The sequence below is a fragment of the Thalassophryne amazonica genome, chromosome 16 (genome assembly GCF_902500255.1).
Source record: "Thalassophryne amazonica chromosome 16, fThaAma1.1, whole genome shotgun sequence".
Lineage (NCBI taxonomy): Eukaryota > Metazoa > Chordata > Actinopteri > Batrachoidiformes > Batrachoididae > Thalassophryne > Thalassophryne amazonica.
The window spans coordinates 40,373,415-40,393,597 of NC_047118.1; the positions used below are offsets into that span (position 1 = coordinate 40,373,415).

The 20,183-nt window shown below is 40.3% G+C and overlaps 1 pseudogene; it reads right to left on the reverse strand.

The window, feature by feature from the left end:
- Positions 1–69: 69 nt before the first annotated feature.
- LOC117528702 lies at positions 70–19,749 on the reverse strand (annotated as a pseudogene).
- Positions 19,750–20,183: the final 434 nt, after the last annotated feature.

The window sequence follows — 20,183 nt, forward strand, 5'->3', positions numbered from 1 at the left end:
AAGCTAACATAAGCTAAAATTCACCAGGACAATGTTATTATAGTCAAACCTGCTGTGTAGATTTCACTGTTACCTTCTGATCCAGCAGTACCGTGCACTAACCTCGTCTCTGGAGGCGTTGTCAATCTCAGCTGCCAAGCACTGGGCCTTGGTATGACAGGAAAAAAATTCTTGGCCTCATACAAACTCAGACTGAGAATCTGAGCATTCAGGTCATCGTTCTGATCTCGAAGCTTGTAATTCTCCTGAAAAAAAAAAAAAAATCCTTTTAAAATCTTCTGTAGCTTTGCAGCTGTGCCAGCTTTTTCACTGAGTTGTTTGCTTTTTTCCATCATGGAACAACATCACTGAACAGATACTCATAGCAGAATGGTGGAATATACTGTCTTCAGCAAATAGGGTTTACGTGCATTATGAACTATGTAAGGCACATGTTTCACTCTTTGCAGAAGGAAATCACTGAACTGGAATTTAGATCACATTTTTACCTGAGGCAATCAAATATGGCCATTGGGTATTGCGAAGGCTTTGTGTCCCTCTGTCTATCAGTCTGTCCTTCCATCTGTCCGCCTGACTGTGCTCAGCATAGGTCCAGTCCTATTACTGCCAGGGTCGTCAAATTCACAGGGAACATTCTTGGGACACAGATCTTGGACAAGTTCAAAGATGGCTAACCCTGACCTATTTTAAGAGGTATTTTAAGAGATTAAAATGTCACATTCTGTTCCTATTTTTATGGTACGATCTCACAGCCGTTAGAGTAGTGATGTCACTTCCTGGTGTTGCTAGCTGCTAACTTCACTTTATTTCTAGCTAAATCTAACACCTTTCTCATATAACTAGTGAGAAATAAACACTTCTAAAACTGGAAACCCTGTTTTTGTAACCTTATGACACCTCTGGAGTGATTTACAAGACATCTCATGGATGTTAGCGTGGTGATGTCACTTCCTGGTGTAGCTAGTTGCTAGCCGCTTCATTTCTGGTAAATTATGCAAAAGCTAGCGAGAAATAAACAGTTATAAAGCTGGAAACCCTGTTTTTGTAACCTGGTAACACCTCTGAAGTGAATTACAAGACATCTCTCTGACGCTGGTGTGCACACACATATCACACGCGGTCAAAGGTAACATCCGCTCTTTTCATAAGCATGTATGCGCACACGCACACCATCGTGCAGACACCATTAAAATGGAAATAAAATACTGTTTGTGATTGATTGACTGAGTTTATTCTGCAACAACAATATAAACATACAGAGGTGAATGTATCAATGATACCCGGATAACACAAAAAGCAGCAACACTTATTTCCATTGTGGTCCTTGTGAAATTATCACGTCACAACATAGAACATGTACAAATTGTAAATAAGACAATAAGATCTTTATAATAAGATCTTTATAATTACTTTGCACTGGGATACCAATTAAACAAATGCAAATTATAAAGAACATAATGCTCATACGGCAGAGGGTATTTTAGTATTGCATTATTTTAAAGTTTCCAATCCACCTAACCTGCATGCGTTTGGAAGCCGGAGCACCCAGAGGGAACCCACGCAAACATGGGGAGAACATGCAAACTCCACACAGAAAAGTCAATGGTGGGAATCGATCCCATGACCTTCTTGCTGTGAGCCAACAGTTCTAACCAATAATCCAGTAGTTTCAACTCTGTTCCAAATATTATTTTGCGCTATTTGGTCATCAGTTGTCATGTGTTTTTTGTGGTGACAAGTTAAAATTATTTTACATGATGTTTTAGTGGGGGGGGGTGCAGTGTGTTAACTTATCCAGTCAGATTGTTTGGATCCTAGACACCAATGAGCAAATTTCTGAAACATATTTTCTTTAGCCTCAGTATGAATGAACATGACTGAGACAAATTTGTTTGTGTGCATTGCATTCTGACAGTGGCAGGACTATTTGTGCACTTAGCACATAAATCCAGCATCTCTTCAGCACTGAAAGTCAGATGTCTACATCTGGTCTAGCTGGAGGGGACTTTCACCTGATAGAAGAGAAGAACACATTTGAGTCTGTCTGTGTCCAAACCTGTTTCAGTCTCTTGACTTCATGGTCCAGTTCGATCTCTCTGGTCTTGGCATTGTATTCTGACAGCCCCCTGCCCTTTCCTGGATGCTCCATCTCCAGCTTAAACAACTGAAGATAGTCCAACTCTCGACGAAGATCATCAATCAGCTGTTGAATTGATTAAATTAAACAGTAAAACACTGCGTAGAATAGAACAGAACAGAATATCATTTATTGTCATTGCAAATAATAGAATGAAATTTAAAGTGCATGACCTTATTTAGTGCATTAAAAAGTGATAAATATATATACTGAACATATACATTAAATATAAAAATATATGCTGAATATCAAAGATATTGAACTCTAAAAGGAAGGGTAAAGAGAAATAAAAACACATAAAAGACAGACCCACACAGACAGACAGACAGACAAACATCTACATCCATTAGTTATTGCACAGTTCCCTTAAATGCACATTTTTATAACGGCTGACTGGATCCTTGTCATTTGAATGGTGGGTTGTATGTCACGTGACATGGATTATTCATACCATTTGCCGTTGTGTTTCATTTACCGTGCAATAGTTCTTTTTAGCGTGCAATTTTGGTGTTATATGACGTGTGCTATTGCACGCCCGACCACCGCACATTCACACCACCGGGGGCGGTGTTTAGCTACACATGGTGGAGTTTGTTTTGCTGGCGGACGACGATTTGAAGAAGCTAATTGACGCTGCTAATTCTTCTAACACACAAAAAACAAACAAATCCACTATGCTTTAACCTGTCTGGAGGCATGAAGAGCTGTTAGGATGAAAACCTGATATGATTTTTCGCTGGACTGAGGAAGTACAAACTTTTTTTTTTTTTTTTTGGGGGGGGAAGTACACAAAGTCAGTGCACGGCATCACGGACTACACTGTTGCAGTTTTTTGAACTACTGTATCTAACTGTTTTTCCAAGTTGACTGAGATCAATTTTGGATGCCAATTTAAAGTTCATGTTGGACTGCTGACATCAAAACACCAGTGGAACACCAAATGTAAGCCCCTTTTCTGTTGTTTCTAAATTAATAAAATATCAAATGAGGAGAATCGATTTTAGCTGTTATATAAAACAAATAAATGAATGGTGGTTCACTGCTACTGTGCTATGGCAAATATCTCCACTCTAATATATCCTCTCATAATGCTGCAGGCTATTTTAGTCGACCACATCTCCACCCATTCATCCATCTGTAGCCGTCACGGTGAAGAATTGTGTTGTCACCGTGTTGTGTTGTCACCCCACCCACCACAACTATTCAACAATGCGCATTTCCCACCTCTTGCATTGCTTCCTTTTCTTTTTGAAATTCGTGGCGATTTTGCCAGAGTTTGTCCATTATTTTCCTGTACAGGTCCATCTCATCGTTGAGCCTCAGACTGGTGTCCTCCAGCTTGTCTGTCATCCTCTGCTTCTCCTGCACAGAGAAATGAAATTTGTCTTGTCAAACAGTGCTTTTTGTACAACAGCATCATGCAAAATCTTCAACTTCACAACAGTGGAAGTGACATGTTTGCAGCGTGAGATCAGTATCTTCGAGATGACACCATTCTAAACAGTTACACCCAACATCAACACACCACAGACGTTTTTCTGTCACATGTAATTGATGCTCCTAATGCACTGAACAAACATAATAAACTTTTAAAGCTTCTATTAGTAAAGCAAATAAACATCACTGTATATTTCTTAAGTATCTATCTAACCATGTAGTTGTGGATCACAACTAAATACAAATAATAAAAGGGAAGCAAATAAAGGTAGAGGATTTTTTTAACCAATGATACTGCATGAACTGAATTACACTCACCTGATTCAGTTTCTCTGTCTGAGATTTCAGTCTGCATACATTTAATTTCATTTCATCATTCTCATCCTGCAGCTGCTGCACCCTGAATTCAACAACACAAACAGGAGCAGCATCGTGACGGATACTATCCCAAAGTGCCATCGCTTGGACATGATTAAATATTTGCTTCATCGTACAGAATTAAGTTGTCCAGAAATATCAAAGGCTTTTGTGTGAGCAATAACTGGAGCGTGCACCATATTTTGATTTTCTGATGGTGTTTACCTGTTGCACAGCAGATCTATCTCTGTGTTTCTGTCTCTTTCCATCTTACTGTAAGCCTCTCTGTGTCTCTTCGACTCCTCTTCCAGACTCTGATCTGCCTTTGTTTCTGCATCCTTCACCTGTTCTTCCAGCTCGTGAACCCTGTCACAGAGATGACATGCAGATCACCTGGTTAGCTATGAGTGCAGATGGCTCTATCACCGTCTCTGTGTGGCTAGCGAACATGTTTTCTTACCTGTGCACAAGCTGTGTGTTTGCATGTTTGAGTTTGGACTTCAGGTCACCATTGGCCAAACTGTCACTTTCCAACTCTGTCACCTTTTTTCCAGATAACTGACCTGAAGAAACACAAAAGACTTTCAGTGCAGTCTGGAGATGATGGAGGGATCTATAGGATAATGCTCTTTTTATGTGCAGATTTTTGTACTTTCTCTGTGATGTCAAGGTCACAGGAGTCCATGCTGTCTGCAAACAGATCCTCAGTGCTGCTGCCTTGACTTGAGCCTAACACACTGTGGTTGGCCTGGAAGAGCTGACTGCAGGACAAAGGACAGAACACCAACAGCATGCAAAGAGAGAGAGGATAAGATCAAATCAAATCCTAAACCACTTCATCATTTCACATTCTACATTATTACTACTATTGTTATTACCTAGTGACAGAGGATGGGCAAAGGTTGTTGTCTGCATATCAACAAGTTATCTACAACAACAGAGGACTGATATTGATTAAATTTTATGAAGAAAAGCTCTTCTGGACAGTGAAATATAAAACAAATTGTGGTGGCAAACTGGATCTGCTTCAAAATATTTCCTTAATTGTAATTTTAGTTTGCATTATGACATCATAAAGGCCTTCTGAGGGATTGCCACACCCTGAAGCCCATTTCATGCTGGTGCATCTACCTAAATACTGTAGCTTACAGCGGATGAGAGTTCACAACTCTCTTGATTGAGACTACACTCCATCACAGGTTACTTCCGCAGCCAACATACACACACACACGATCAGACTTATATTAAATCACAACCCGCTCAGTGGAGCCCTTATTTTTGCAGTTCACGTGGTACTCAGGTCAGTAGCAAGCATCACACTTATTTACTACGTACTAACATAGTAATAGCAGCGGCTAGGGTGCACTTTAATTACAATCTGATCAGGCCAGCGTGTGCCTGTTAAAGGGTGGGTTTTTTTCCAATTAAATGTACCTACTGTTACAGCATGCCAGAGCATTTGCAGTGATATTACATGTTATCACCTTTTTATCATCATTCACTTCAGTCTCATGAATGTCACAAATTGCTTCTATGAAAATTAATGACGATAACATACACACAATGTAATGCAACTTACTACACCTTAACTAAAGTGACATGAAATATACAATAACATAGCTAAAATTCATCTCTATTACCCGTGCGTAAAACGGGTAACCTCAGATAGTTTATAATAAATTCTGTTTCTGTTAGTTGATGTGGTGAATGCCATGAAGTGATCGGGCATCTGAGTGACGGGTAGCAGGACACTCGGGGCACTCACCGTCCAAACGCCGTGCTGGAAATCTTTTTGTTGGGGCTGAAACGCATGCACACATAATGAGTTATTTATATAAATCATTATACTTATAACATTGGTCAGAACAGAATAAGCAAAAAAGTATGTGAGTGCAGAGAGAAAGCACTGATCTAATAAAGATGACTTTTAAATGTCATTTTCCATCCAAAGGTCGGAGCAAACTCGACCGCATCAGTGAGTGTTTGATTCATTGCTGTTATTTTTGTTTGTTTTGAGTTTTTGCCATCCTCTGTACCTGTTGGCTTTCAGGTTCGCAGTCGAGCCTCTAGGTCATTGAGCAGGTTAACTTTCTTGCAGCATTGAGAACAGTAGATGTCCAACAGTTCACTGTTGTACAGCTGCCGCATCTTCTGAGGTGTCTGTCCCCCACTGCAATTCCAAACAATACTTCAATACATCTGTCTCTGTGCAGCACTTATTGCACAAACGACTATAGCTGTATTCACACCAAGCATCACTGACAAATCTGCTTGGCATCAATGCAGACACACTCACAGGCCACTTCATTAGGTACACCTGTTCAACTCCTCATTCAAAAAACTATCGAATCAGCCATCACAAATTGAAACTCAATGCATTTAACCCCAATCTGTACACCTGGGGTCCAAGAAGACACCAAGGGTATATTTTGATATGTGTTCGGAAGCATTATTCAGCTGAAATTTTATGAAGATGTCATCTACAGTTGTGGTCGAACGTTTACATCGGCGTGTCATGAGCACGAATGATGTCCTGATTAATGATGACCTTGAACTTTTCTTTTGTCAGGGTGGAATGATTATATAGCATACAGCATTCATGACTTTAAAGAATAAGAATAGGTGCACAGTGTGAATGATTTTGGATCTCCTCTCATCCACACAGGGTCAAAATTATACATACAGGCTCAATTATATACATACACCCCCACTAATATTTGGTTAAATGTCCCTTAACAAGCTACACTTCAACCAGATGCTTTGGTAGCCAACAGCTTCTATCAACAAGCTTCTGCCATACTTCTGGCTGAATATTTGAGCACTCTTCTTGGCAGAAGAGTTCATTTAAATGGGTGTTTCCTCTCAAAATCCTGGCTTTTCAGCATAGCCCAAATTTTCAATAGGATTGAGGTTGGAGCTTTGGGAAAGCCATTCCAGAGTCCATCAACAAGTCACTTGGTTAGTGGTGTGATAATGTTTCATGCAATCATGCAATATGGACCAAGATTCCTGAAGAATGTTACCAGCACCTGCTTGAATATGTACCATGTAGATTTAAAGCAATTCGGGCAGTTCTGAGGGAAAAAGGAGTCTGTCTAGCCTGTTAGTAGCAAGGTCTACTTAAGAAAGTGGCCAGTGAGTGTATGAACACTCATGCATCCTTAGAAGTCACTCTCACTCATTCTAGAATCCTTAGAAGTTAGTATTACTATTAAAACATATCCTCAACATGCAATTCAGAGTTTTGCGTGTGCATCGAAGTCTAATCGCTAACCTGGAGGGAAGCGAGGATCCCAGATCTGAGAAGCCATTGTTCGAGTATCATCTTCAGGGCAAGGGCTGCTAGGAGTGAAATCCACATCCAGCCCCTCTCCATAGTCCTCAAATTGCTCCTCTCCCGAGATGACAGAGGCAGCTGCTGAAACCAATCAGGTGGCTGGAGAGTGAAAGCAGCACGAAGTACAATATCAGCTGATTCAAATGATAGGAGGAAGAAGCCAAGGATCGGCTCTGATTTCAGAAAATAAAATCTGTCAGTGGCTCTTATTGTGGTTTTTATTGTCTGGAAGTATTAAATGTGCAATATTTCTAAAACTAACATCAAAGTTAATCGGTCTGTTATTGGAGGTCTATGAGTTTTGGTCTTTAGACTGCTTTTACATGGGTGGTGGTGGGGGGTGGCGGGTGGGCTGGTCCATCACTGTTATTCCTGTATGTTTTTCACATTGTGTCTGTCTCACTCTGGTGTTTTTATTGAAGTTTTGGTGTTTTCTTCTCTATTTCTCTGTCTACACACCTGCAATCACATTCCATTAACTCACTCACCTGTTCCCCATTTTCCTCATCCACCCCCCATTACTGCAGGTTATCAGATTATGGCTGGATGTTTTGAGTAAGCGTTGGCAATTAGTTTTGTCACAGTGTGTCCATGCACACTATTCTCTGTCACTCTGCAGCTGGTCAAGGGTTATGGCCTGCAACTTTCACTGGGTCTTTCTATCAAGTATGCTCTCGTCTCCTGGCATTCATCTCCCTGATCACCTCCTGAATTCATCATCTCCATTACCCTGGTCTGTCTGTCAAACCTACATACAACTCATGGGAGACTGGTGTATGTCCTTTCTGTTGGTGAGTCCAGTCATCGTCTGCTCAGCCAGTATGCTATTCTAGACAAACTAAATCACTGACTTGCCTGAAAACTACTTTTTTGCCTTGCAAATAAGTTTAAATTCCTGAGTACAACTGGTAGGACAGGATAGATAAATTTAGGTACTTTAAAAGAAAAGCTGGTTGGTGGTAAATAGACAAATCAGTGGACTAAATGTATTAAGTTCGTGGAGAAAATGGGTGTAGAAAAATTGCTTCATTCACAGGTTTAAACAGCCGTCAAGAAAGAAATCATTCTTAGACATTTTCTAATGACTGACCTGTGTTGTTTTGTTGAGTTGTTGGTGTTTCCAGCCTGCTGTCCATGTCACTCTCCCCCTTGGCACCACAATCCTCAGTGTTACATTCTGGGCACGATCGTGTGCACATGATAACAGGAGGGATGAGCTTGGCCTCACCGTTCTACATGCACAAATAAAAGTTGTCAAGAAAGCCAACACTCAAGACTCTGCTGTTGATTTTTTTTCCAGTAATGCATTACCAGACTTTTCTGTCTCTGTCCATGCAGAGGGGTATAGGGTATACGGGAATATTTGCACCCAACGCTTAAAGTCAAGTCAGATCTGGAAAGATGTGCTGGTGCCATGTGTCGCAAGATCCAACACACTACAGAACCACCCTAGGTGCCAGTTGGAATCCACCAAGGCAGACAATGGTTCCATCCCCACTTCCTGAATGTAACCATCTATCTGTCGCAACCAGGTAATATTTGTCATCCCATTGGCCTTAACCAGTTAATGGGGTCCTCACCACTAAGACACCTGCATCCTGGATCAGGCAGAAAGAGTTGCAACATGGTCCTAGATCCACCAGCTTCTAAACCTGTTCTGAACCAAGGGCCAATTCAGTCATCATTCATTTTCTGTAATGCTTATTCCAATTAAGGGTCCCCCAGTCACATCATTTTCACTCAGTCTGCCCCAGAAATGCATGTTGCCAATCATGCAGTCACATATCTCTTCTCCATTCACCTGCCTTATCGCTTACTATGTCGCATCTTGTCCACATGCAATAGCCTTTTTGCTGGACTTAGCACTGACATCTTCTGTTTTCTTGAAGCTTGGAGTTAAATTGCATTACCGTAATTCCAGCACACAGATTTCATGCACGTGTGACACAGATTGCTGCAGTCCTTTCAAACTGGCCTGAAAACACACTGAGGGTTTAGCACTGGAAACAGTTGCTGGGGCAAAGCCACACTTCTTTCCATCTCTCCATCCCCCTCTTGTTACTAGGCAACTATTCAGTTAGTCTGATCTTCAGCCACAACATCAGCAGTCATGCATTGCAACAAGCAGGCGTTTAATTTATTATAGGCGTGTCTGAGAAAAAATCTGAGGCACAACCAGAAAAATGCCGCAGTGGAAACCTCTAAAATACCAAATAACTTAGAATAAAGAGTGCTAAGCATTAAAGGGAAAATAAATTATGTCTTGTGTGACAACCCTTTATTGTGAAAACAAAAGTATTTTGAATTAACTTTCCCATGGGTTTTGTAAGAACATCATGTTGTGAAGTGAAGTGAAAACTGTTTATTCTGAACATTTCCTACAACAACAAATACAAGATAGATCAGTGAAAACAACAACAAAAAAAGTTCCTAATGTGTACCCAACATGTCCGAAAAGGGGTAGGGTGAAGCATCAGCTTATTTATCCCTACCCCTTCTTCCCCACAACCAATAATACCCTTTGTCACATATACACATAGATTCCTACATATATATATATATATATATATATATACACACACACACACAAACATAAATATACACCTACACATACCTGCTTACATACAAAATACTACATATTTACAAGCCGAAGCAAAAAACAAAAACACCCTAACCCTCATTACCCTTCCTCCTCCCTATACCTAGAAAAAAACATATTTTTGTACCGCTGTTTGAACTGGTTCATGCTTGGACATTGCTTGAGCCCCACTCCCAATCTGTTCCACATCCTCACCCCACAGACAGAAATACAGAAACCTTTTAATGTTGTTCGTTCCCACTGATGTTTTAAATTAAATTTCCCCCTCAGATTGCAATCCCCTGATCTGTTAAAAAAACATATTTTTAATATTTGCTGGAAGTAAATTGTTTATTGCTTTATACACGATTTGTAGTTTGAAAATGAACCAAGTCTGTGAATTTTAAGATTTGGGATTGTAAAAATAGTGGATTTGTATGATCTCTATAGCCAGTATTATGAATGATTCTTATAGCTCTTTTCTGCATTACTGATAGTGACTGTGTTGTACCTTTATAAGTATTACCCCATACTGTTGTGAAAGTGTAGGAACACGGACCCACAACAGGGGGCGCAAAATGAACGGACAATGGAGTAAGTCAAATAACAAAGCTTTACTGTTGTGAAACTCGCACAACAAACACAACAGATAATTTCGTGAATAAGCCGAATTCCAATGGTGTCGTGTGGGCAGGCTCGAAGGTAGGAGACGTCTGTCCAAGTCGAACCGGAACCACTCGATTTCCACCGCCACCGAACCCCGGGAATACTGGAGCCGCCAAGTCCCGAACTCCCAGGTGACCACTGCCTCCGCTTGTCGGATCTGGTACTGCTGGCAAGGAACAAAAACAGTCAGAGGTGGGTGCGCTGCACCCAGCAACACGGACGGTGGTAACACCACCTCCCCCTCTCGTCAAGTAAACACTGAAGTGCAGGAGTGTGAGTACTTATCCAATACTGTCTCCTGCTGCTCTTCTCTCTCTCTGTATAAAGGCAAAAAGTATTCAAAGGTGATATAGTCGGCTGGATACGTTACCTCCTCGGTAGAAACGATATCTCGGCAATGAGGTGGGGATGCCGTCCTGCTGATATACCCCTCTGATGATTGCTGTCAGCTGTCTCAGGTGATGGGTGACAGCTGTCACCCTGGCTGCTCCTGTGAGGCGGCAGCGCCCTCTGGTGCCTGGAGCCCGCACTCCAGGCAGGGCGCCCTCTGGTGGTGGTGGGCCAGCAGTACCACCTCTTCAGCGGCCCACACAACACATACCTCTGCACAGTACTGTAAATATGGTAAAACCAGTGAGCAGTAAAGATTGCGGAGTGAGTTGCGGTCCAGAATATGTTTCGCTTTGTTTAGAACTGAAATGCTTCTTGACAGTTTACTTTGTATATGTTTTATATGAGTCTTCCAGTTTATCTTATCATCTATTATCACCCCCAGAAACTTATTTTCATGTACCCTTTCAATATCTACCTTCTCGACATGTAACTGAACCTGTATGTCTGTATTACAATAGCCAAATAACATGTATTTTGTTTTACTTAAGTTTAATGATAATTTGTTTCTGTCAAACCATATTTTCAATTTTCCCATTTCTATACTGATCCTCCTCAGTAACTCCTGCATATCCCCCCTGAACAAAAAACGCTCGTGTCATCTGCAAATAATACTAATTTTAATATTTTGGAAACACTGACAATATCATTTATATAAATTAGAAATAGTTTTGGACCCAATACTGACCCCTGTGGGATGCCACAAGCAATGTCCAAGCATGATGATGTATTCCCCCAACTTCACAAACTGTTTTCTGTTACTTAAGTAGCTTCTCACCAAGTGCAACACCAACCCCCTGATCCCATACTGTTCAAGTTTATTGATTAATATGTCATGATTGATTGTATCAAAAGCCTTTTTAAGGTCTATAAATATTCCAACTGAATGTAATTTGTGGTCTATGGCGTTTGTAATCTCCTCAACTGATTCTATTAATGCAAGTGAATGTTAATGTTAATCAGTCCATCATTCACTGACTCGTATCCTGTGTTTACTGTCTATGTGGAATCATGGGTTGGACTGGAAATCTACAAAGTATTCTACAGCAATCTACAGTAATCTGAATCAATGCCACTTTTTCAAGGCAGCACTTGGTGACAGTCAACTCCAGAATTACACTTAAATGGTTTGTTTTGGCAAATGTCAATGTTTTTGGGGTCAAAGGTCACAATTATGATTCCCCCTAAATGCCTAAGTGGCCATTTAGGGTCCCCGTAAATTGCCTAAGTGGCATCAAGTTTGCCAACAGTCAGTCATTGGAGTTGAGGTAATTAGAGTAAAAAGTCAAAATTTCAGGGTGAAAGGTCAACGATCCTTTGGTAATTTCAAACTTGGCCTGTTAATGAAGATTGACCCAAAACTTTCAGTTAAAATATTAATTTTGTCAAAGGTCAATTTCAAGGAATTTGATTTTCAACCTTACTTGGACTAAATGTGGCACACACCTAGGGCCTAGGGGAATTCCATGGCAAGGCCAGCCAGAGGTGAATAATTTGGGTGAAGGTCAAGGTCATTGTGAGCATATATCAGATTTCCAGAGCCATTACTTGTGTGCTTGCTCTGGGGGCGGGGGGGGGGGGGGGGATTGGTAAGGTTACACCTTATCGTGTGAAGCTTCTTGAGAAGAGTTGTTGTGATTTGGTACTATATAAATGAAATAAACTGAAACTCAACTGAATTACTGTCTTTATGTCCATGGTTTCTAGAACCTAGTTTTTTGTTTGTTTGTTTTAAATCAACAAAACCGTGTGACATTTTTAAAACATCTGGAAATATATTTTATTAACATTAATTAAAAAAAACATTAAAAGTCACAATTATATAGAAACACTTGTGTGCTAAGAGTTTTTCATAGCACTGCATTTTGAAATTCATCATTAGATGATGCAATTACACCAAAGAAATTGCAAACAGAAAAAAATATCCTGTATAAAACAAAGGTGTCTTTTTGGAGCACAGACGCCTCACGTTTGCTCCTATTTGACGCCAATAACAATATGCATCACAGCTTATGAGCACTAAAGGTTTTTTCCAGCCTCCCATAAAATTTTTTAAGGACTGATGTTATTTTAAAAAGGTCCCTTCATTGTTTACTAAAGTCACTTTCACACTATAATCTATAATCTAATCTATACTTGCTGATCCTGTTGAAGGTTGCTATGGGCAACTGGAGTGTATCCCAGCTCACACTGGATGAGAGGTGACGTATGGCCTGACAGGTTGTCCATCCATCACAACAGAGTTACACAACCATTCACACGTATGGTAGATTGACACGCGCAATTTAGCATCATCGATCTAGTCACCCACTCTGCTGCTTGTCAATCAGAGTGCAATGGTCTGACCTGGTAAATGTATCCATTGTCAGTGACAGTTGGCTGGTTGGAGGTGAGGGTGCGAGGAACCAGAGCCATCTTCAGAATTTCATCACAACCTAGGAGGAGAAAAGAAATTTTATGATCACAAATGCAACTGGCAGACACTTTTATCCAAAGCACTGCACCATGACATTAATATACCAATTCCAAGAGCTTCTCTGCACTGTGTGTTTCACCGAGTGCAATGCAGGGTTCAGTGTTCTCCACAAAGACCATTTGACACACAGGCAAGAATAAATGAGAGGTAATCCTTTGACCTTTCTCCACTAACCTAAAACAGCACCCCTTATACACTATATATTATATTATATTATATTATATTATATTATAATGGAAGGTCTCGGGATTCCCCGGGAAGAGTTACAAGACTTGGCCAAGGTTAGGGAAGTGTGGGATGAGCTCCTTGGTCAGCTGCCACCACAACCTGGATCCAGATAAGTGACAGAAAATGAGTGAATGGATATTAAAGGATTATTAACTGAGCAAGCGAGGTTAATAACTCATTTATTATATGGCTATTATACATATATAAACATGCAAATTTAAGGTATCACCCGAATTTGAAATCTGCTAACTATTTTGGGCTCATAGTCAGACCTGTTCACTTTCTTCACCTCCGTGAAGAACTTGCTAACAGGTGGTCCAATCGTTAGCTGGTAAGCTTAAAACCTGTGTTTTTTCCAATGCTGTTAAGATATTTATGGAGTATGTTCATGTCCGACTTGGTTTTTCTAATCATGTTTTTAACTTTCTGATTTGTAACGAACGTGATACGTGTTCCAGACCGACTGTCAGGTTAACCAGTCTGATATGGAAAAATATCAGACTGGAAATCAGCCAATCAGAACGCGCATAGCATCACAGCCATATATTATATTATATTATTATATACAAGTATGTCTGCAAGTCGACCATGAAAGACTATGCAATTGACCCAGCTTCATGGGAGACCCTCGCATCAGACCGAAGCCCATGGAAATCAGCCATCCATAAAGGTGCTGCCAAGTAAGACCAAGACTTGATAGCAGGCTGAGAAGAGAGATGCCGGTATGACCCTGTCCCTGCTACAGCCGACAGCTACCCATGCCGCTATTGTGTCCGACCGTGCAAAGCCAACAATGGTCGTGTGAGCCATGAGAGGAGGTGTAGCGCAAGACCCGCTCACAACTGAGACCGTCATCGTTCGATGCAAAAGCCAGAGAGATATATTATATTATTTTATTCATTATTTTCTATACCCGCTTAGAGAGGCAGGGTACACCCAGGAGAGGCCACCATTCTGACAGTGTTATTTAATATATGCAATATATTCTTATATTTTTGTAAATTTCAGATAACTGGGGAAGGAAATGCTGCAGGGCCATAAATCCAGGTGCAGCCTTTAAGCAGACAATTCACTTTAAGCAGTATCAGGTCATTCCAAACTTTGTTCCAAAATAAATGTTGCAAGTCCAGCACAAATCCAAATGAAAAATCTATGTGGAAACCTTAATGTGCTACTACATAGTAAAACTGTCTTTTAATGACCTTCCTCCTGAAACAAGGAAAATGGACAACACTTAAAAATACTAAAGCCTCCCCAGTGCCTTCAGGCCTTCACTCAGATGTACATTTTGTACCTTTGACAGCAATTACTCCATGACAAAAGTCTTTGAAGCTGATCTTCCCATGACCGTTAGGATCCAGGTACGTGGACAACTTCTTCACCTGAAAGACACAGAAAGGGGCGAGTGGACATAAGTGCAATTTGAGCAGAATCCTGTTCAATGATGACCTGAGCTACTACTCATTCCAGCATGTTTCTTGATTACTTAGATCAGGTTCATCAGCTACCATGAAAAATGAAAGGTCTGCTCAGGCAACATTCGGTTCTGTGTGGTGTTTGCATCAACTCGAACCAAGGACTTTCTGCTTGGGTGTACAGGTTGATATTCATGACTTTTTTCTGCTCATTTGTTGCTGTATTCCAGCAATTCCAATTTGCATTTTTCCTTTTTTTATACCACTGTATACTTGTGAAGTTACAGTCTCCTGTTGTCATAAACAGACGTTTACAGTATGTCAATAAAAACAGTTGTATTATACCTGAGTTATCGCTCTGAAACCAGCCAGTGGACACAACCATCACTGTCAATCATTTCCAGCATGCTCCTCAATATGGCAATAACACATTGTTGCTTGATGAATGGGCAAACTGATAAGATGATAAAGTATGCAATTTATATTTTATTGTCTTTTTTTGCGTACTGAGTACTTAATGTCAGAAAGGTTGTAAACTTACAGTTAAGGGACTGTACTTACAAGCCTAAGCCTTTTCAAACTGCGTCTGTAAGACGTTATGTAACAATAATTAAAATTTATGAGGACTCCAGCTTATTTGCAGCTCAGCTCAGTCACAGCTAAAGCTGCAGCACATTATAGAATGATATGCCATTATGTCTGTGTGATTCTGCTCCTCTGCAACACATTCTGTGTCTGAGCAATACGCTTCCAAATTTGAAAGATGGTTTTACCTCGTGTTCACAACAATAATTTTAAAAAACAACTATTTACTTGGTTTCTTCTTTTGCTTTCCAGGAATACTACCAATATACACCTTACATTCCTTTAATGTTAAACAAAATACTTATTTCAACACTTAGAGAATAATTGAAAATATATTTAAAATTGTTTGGTAATTTCAGAGTACCCTCCTACACAACGCACAAAGAAGTTAGGTGGTCTGCCTATGTGACCGATGCAAAACCAATTATAGTAAGGGCAGCACGGTGACTTAGAGGTTAGCACTATTACCTCACAGCTAGAAGGTCCCAGGTTGGGTTGGGTCCACCCCCCCCCCCCCAACCCAAAGGCATGCCCATTAGGTGAACTGGATCCTTTAAATTGACTAAAGGTGTGTAAGAAAAAAAATAATAATAACACTGACTTGCGGCAAAGGAAGAGGAAGACAGATGTCTTGCTTGAATTTGAAGTCTTTATTAGGGGAGGTGATGGTCTAGTGGTTAAGCATTGGGCTTGAGACCAGAGGATCCTCGGTTCAAATCCCAGCCTGACCAGAAAATCACTAAGGGCCCTTGGGCAAGGTCCTTAATTCCCTAGTTGCTCCTGGTGTGTAGTGGTTGCCTTGTATGGCAGCAGCCTGACATTGGGGTAAATGTGAGCCTCTGATGCAGATGGAAAAGCGCTATATTAATGCAGTCCAATTATTACGGCGGGAGTGCCATTATTGAAGCACATTAGCAAAACCTCAGACAGCATACAGCCTGTATCATATATTACCTAGCAACAGTTTCACCAGTCATAACTCCCCCACGTCACCAATACAGGTGCCAGACTTATCTAACCCAAAGTTGGTCAAAACAAACATATTTTTCTCAAATGGGGGAGAGTGACCTTCACTTATCTTATTCCCTGAGGGGAGAGCTGTCTTTTGTCTTTTCAAATGAAAGACCCACAGCATTAAGTGTTCACACTTAAATGAAAAGTTAGCACAATACATATTCAGCATATATAATATCAATTCAAAGAAAACTCCACATTCTCTCATCATGATAATAATGAAAAATAACAAGGCACAAGAACTTTTCCAACAAGGTGTGAATGTGAAAAACTAATATTAAAAAAGGCAATAAAGCCACCAACCCATCAAACAATTCTTCTGCAATTCGATTATGAAATTACAGTGAAAGACTTTAAAAGTTAAACTCCTAAAAGTGGCATCATTTGGGGTGTAAGAAAGCTGTGTTTTTGCATGCGGGCTCACTTGCATTTTCTCTTAATTTCAATTGGGATCATATATACTGTGACTTTATTGTGAAATAGATAAATAAAATATCACCAACACACAAAGTGTGCTTTGATTTTCATGGGTTACAAAACTGATCTTGTAAACTGATTTCATTGAAATTTGTGGGAATATTCATTATAAGAGAAAGAGCCAATCAAATTTTGATGATGTTGCAGCAGTTCATTTTCTCCTCCTATAACAGAGAAAAGTCATAGGTGATTCAGGTCAGTAACTCAATATATTTGCACATAAACTGGAGTAAATGAGTAGTTACTGTCGTTATCTTTGTTTAAGATGATTTTAGACAATGACACCCAAAAATGACCTTTTTTTTTTAACTCTTGGTAAGGGGATGTATTCTAACAAGTGCCACTCTTGTTGATAATTGTAGTTCGTAGAGAAAATCCATATTGGTGTTTATTTGTTCCTGCACAGATGGATGCAGGTTTTACTTTGCCTGTAGTACAGACTGCACAGAACCTGATCTCACTGACAGCATCAACATATCTTCCAGCGGGACTCCATGTAAATAAGTATCATCTCATAGGCTGTTTTAGCAGTGTGTGTGCCTCTTAAGTATATCCTCGTGAGTCAATAAGTGGCCAATCCGCTCACACGCTCCTTGTGAGGCTCACATCACCATGGTGACAGAGAACACAGAGGCGAGGAGTCAGGAGACAAGAGGAGGACCAGAAAGAAGAAGCTTCCTCTTAGTAGGACTGAGTTATTTTTAGTCTTATGTTCTGGGTGATCAGCCGCCATGACAGCTTAATGGAAAATCCACTCCAACAATGAAGGTAGTTTTAAGAATATCAGCCTCTAGGAGTAGCTGGATTTGTTCTTCCTCTCTGCAGGTCATTAGTCTGTGTACTATGGATGTGAGGAAACACTGACACTGACAACTGAATGATACTGATACAGGTCTCATTTTGGGAGTTCTGTCATTCAATAATTATTACTTGGGGTCAGACAGCAGCACTTTATTAAACAGCCACTGGGTGGGTCTGTCTGTCTGTCTACAGTGCAGGGTGGATTTAAAAATATACCTTTTCCAAGCATTTTTTTGTATTGAACTTATTTTATATATTTTGCAAGAAAGGGACATATTGGTACATGTACTGAGTACAGCCTAATCCAAATAGCCAATAATAAATAAAATAATGGCAATGATACGAATAGGGGGTGGTGGCCAAGTGGTTAATTGGTTTCAGTTCAGAAGGTTCCGGGTTCAAATCCCACCCCTGCCACATTTCTCCATGTAATGTGAAGTTGCGTCAGGAAGGGCATCCGGTGTAAAACCTGTGCCAATTCAACATGCAGATCCACCTTGGATTTGCTGTCGCGACCCCGAGTGCAAACAAGGGAGCAGCTGAAGGGACTTAGCTACTAATGGCAATGATACGAATATGAATTATGCTGCAATCAGTCCCTTGACAAACTTGGCTTTATCCTTCTAGTATATGCTGCATTAATGGGCTATTTCTTGGCCCATGCCTCATCACCACACCACATTTAATGAAATTTGCTCAGCTTGATGACAGTTTATCAGACACAGGTGAAAATCTCCCTGGACATAATAAATCAGGACTTGCTCGATCATTATGTGCTGCTTCGTGTCTGCAGCGTTTTCAGCACCATTGACAGCACCACGGATCACCACAAACGAGACAGTTTGCTGCATCAGTGAGGAAATAAAATTAAAGGTGCGTCAATAGGATTGTTCCCCTTTATTATTATTGATTATTATTATTGACTCAAGATGATCAAAGGTCAGGATTTAGTGGTATTCCTGTTTTTGTAAAACTGCAATTAAATCTTTTAAAAATCATGAATATTTCCCTTACTGAAAAAAAAAAGTTATAAATATTATAGCAAGAAGTTATTAATAATAATAATTAATAAAAAACTGAAAAAAGCCAGCAACTATTTGGATTTTTATCAAACATTTCTTGCTCGATCATTATGTTCTGCCTAGGCATAATTATTTATCAATCATTTATTAATATTATTTACATTCTTACACTTATATTATAAAACGCAGAAAACCGCCAAATCCTGTCATTTTATCAACTGGAACGTTGAATGTTTTGCTTTTTAGCACTTGATAAATGACGATAGTTAATCAACCAATAAATCAATCAAAAAAAACAAACAAAAAAAAAAAAACAGTTGTTGGCTTTTTCTACAGATCAACACACACTGATTGAGTGAATGTGATTATAGCTTCAAAAAACTCGGTTTCTTGTTGTGTTTAACGAGTCTGGAGGCCGTTCTGACAAATACACCTGTCTGATGACGCACGACTTCTTCGTCTTTCCTCGAATATTAATCGTTTCTCTTAAGGTTACTGTTTTGTTCCCCCCCCCCCCCCCCCCCCCCTATTTTTTATACTATGTCCTCCCCATATAGGATCTCACCTCGTCTCCTTGACCGAACTGGAGCCCGAGATCGACCAGGTGCTCCACGCAGACGTAGCCGTCAGCATCCTTGTCGCACACGTCAAAAACCTCCTTGAGCCTCTTGACAAACCGGAGCAGGTGATCCTGATCGGAGAAAAAGTGTCCGTCCATCCCCCAGTCAGAACTCCTCTCCGTTCACACGGTCTGTGGGAGAAACGGTTTGGAGGTCGACATCATCTTCTTCCCCACCTCGTCGTCCTCCGCTCAGAGTCCGACCGACTGATGCTGCTGTGACATCAGCAACAGCGCTCACACGACGGAAAAGGCCGAACGCTTACGAACCAAGCACGAACATCCGGTGACGAAATGCCCGATTAATTAATAACCAAGGTGCGTTAGTCCACCTGCATTATTTAAAGACTTTCAAACATCATCAAAACTAGCATATTTACAAGACTCATCCATTATTTCCTCTTTTTAAAATGTAAAAATAAAAATCTAAAAAAAATGAAGTAACAGTCTATTTTTACCCGAGGCCAAAAAACGACCATTGGGTATTGCAAAGACCTTGCATCAATCCATCCATCCATCTGTCTGTGTGCACTGATGAAAGCAAGATTGTTTCTTTCTGGGTCTAGGTGCCACAGTTTGTCAGATGACCCCTAAAAACTGAATTCAAGCCACAGTAAACTGTGAAGACAGTGAACCATGATGGA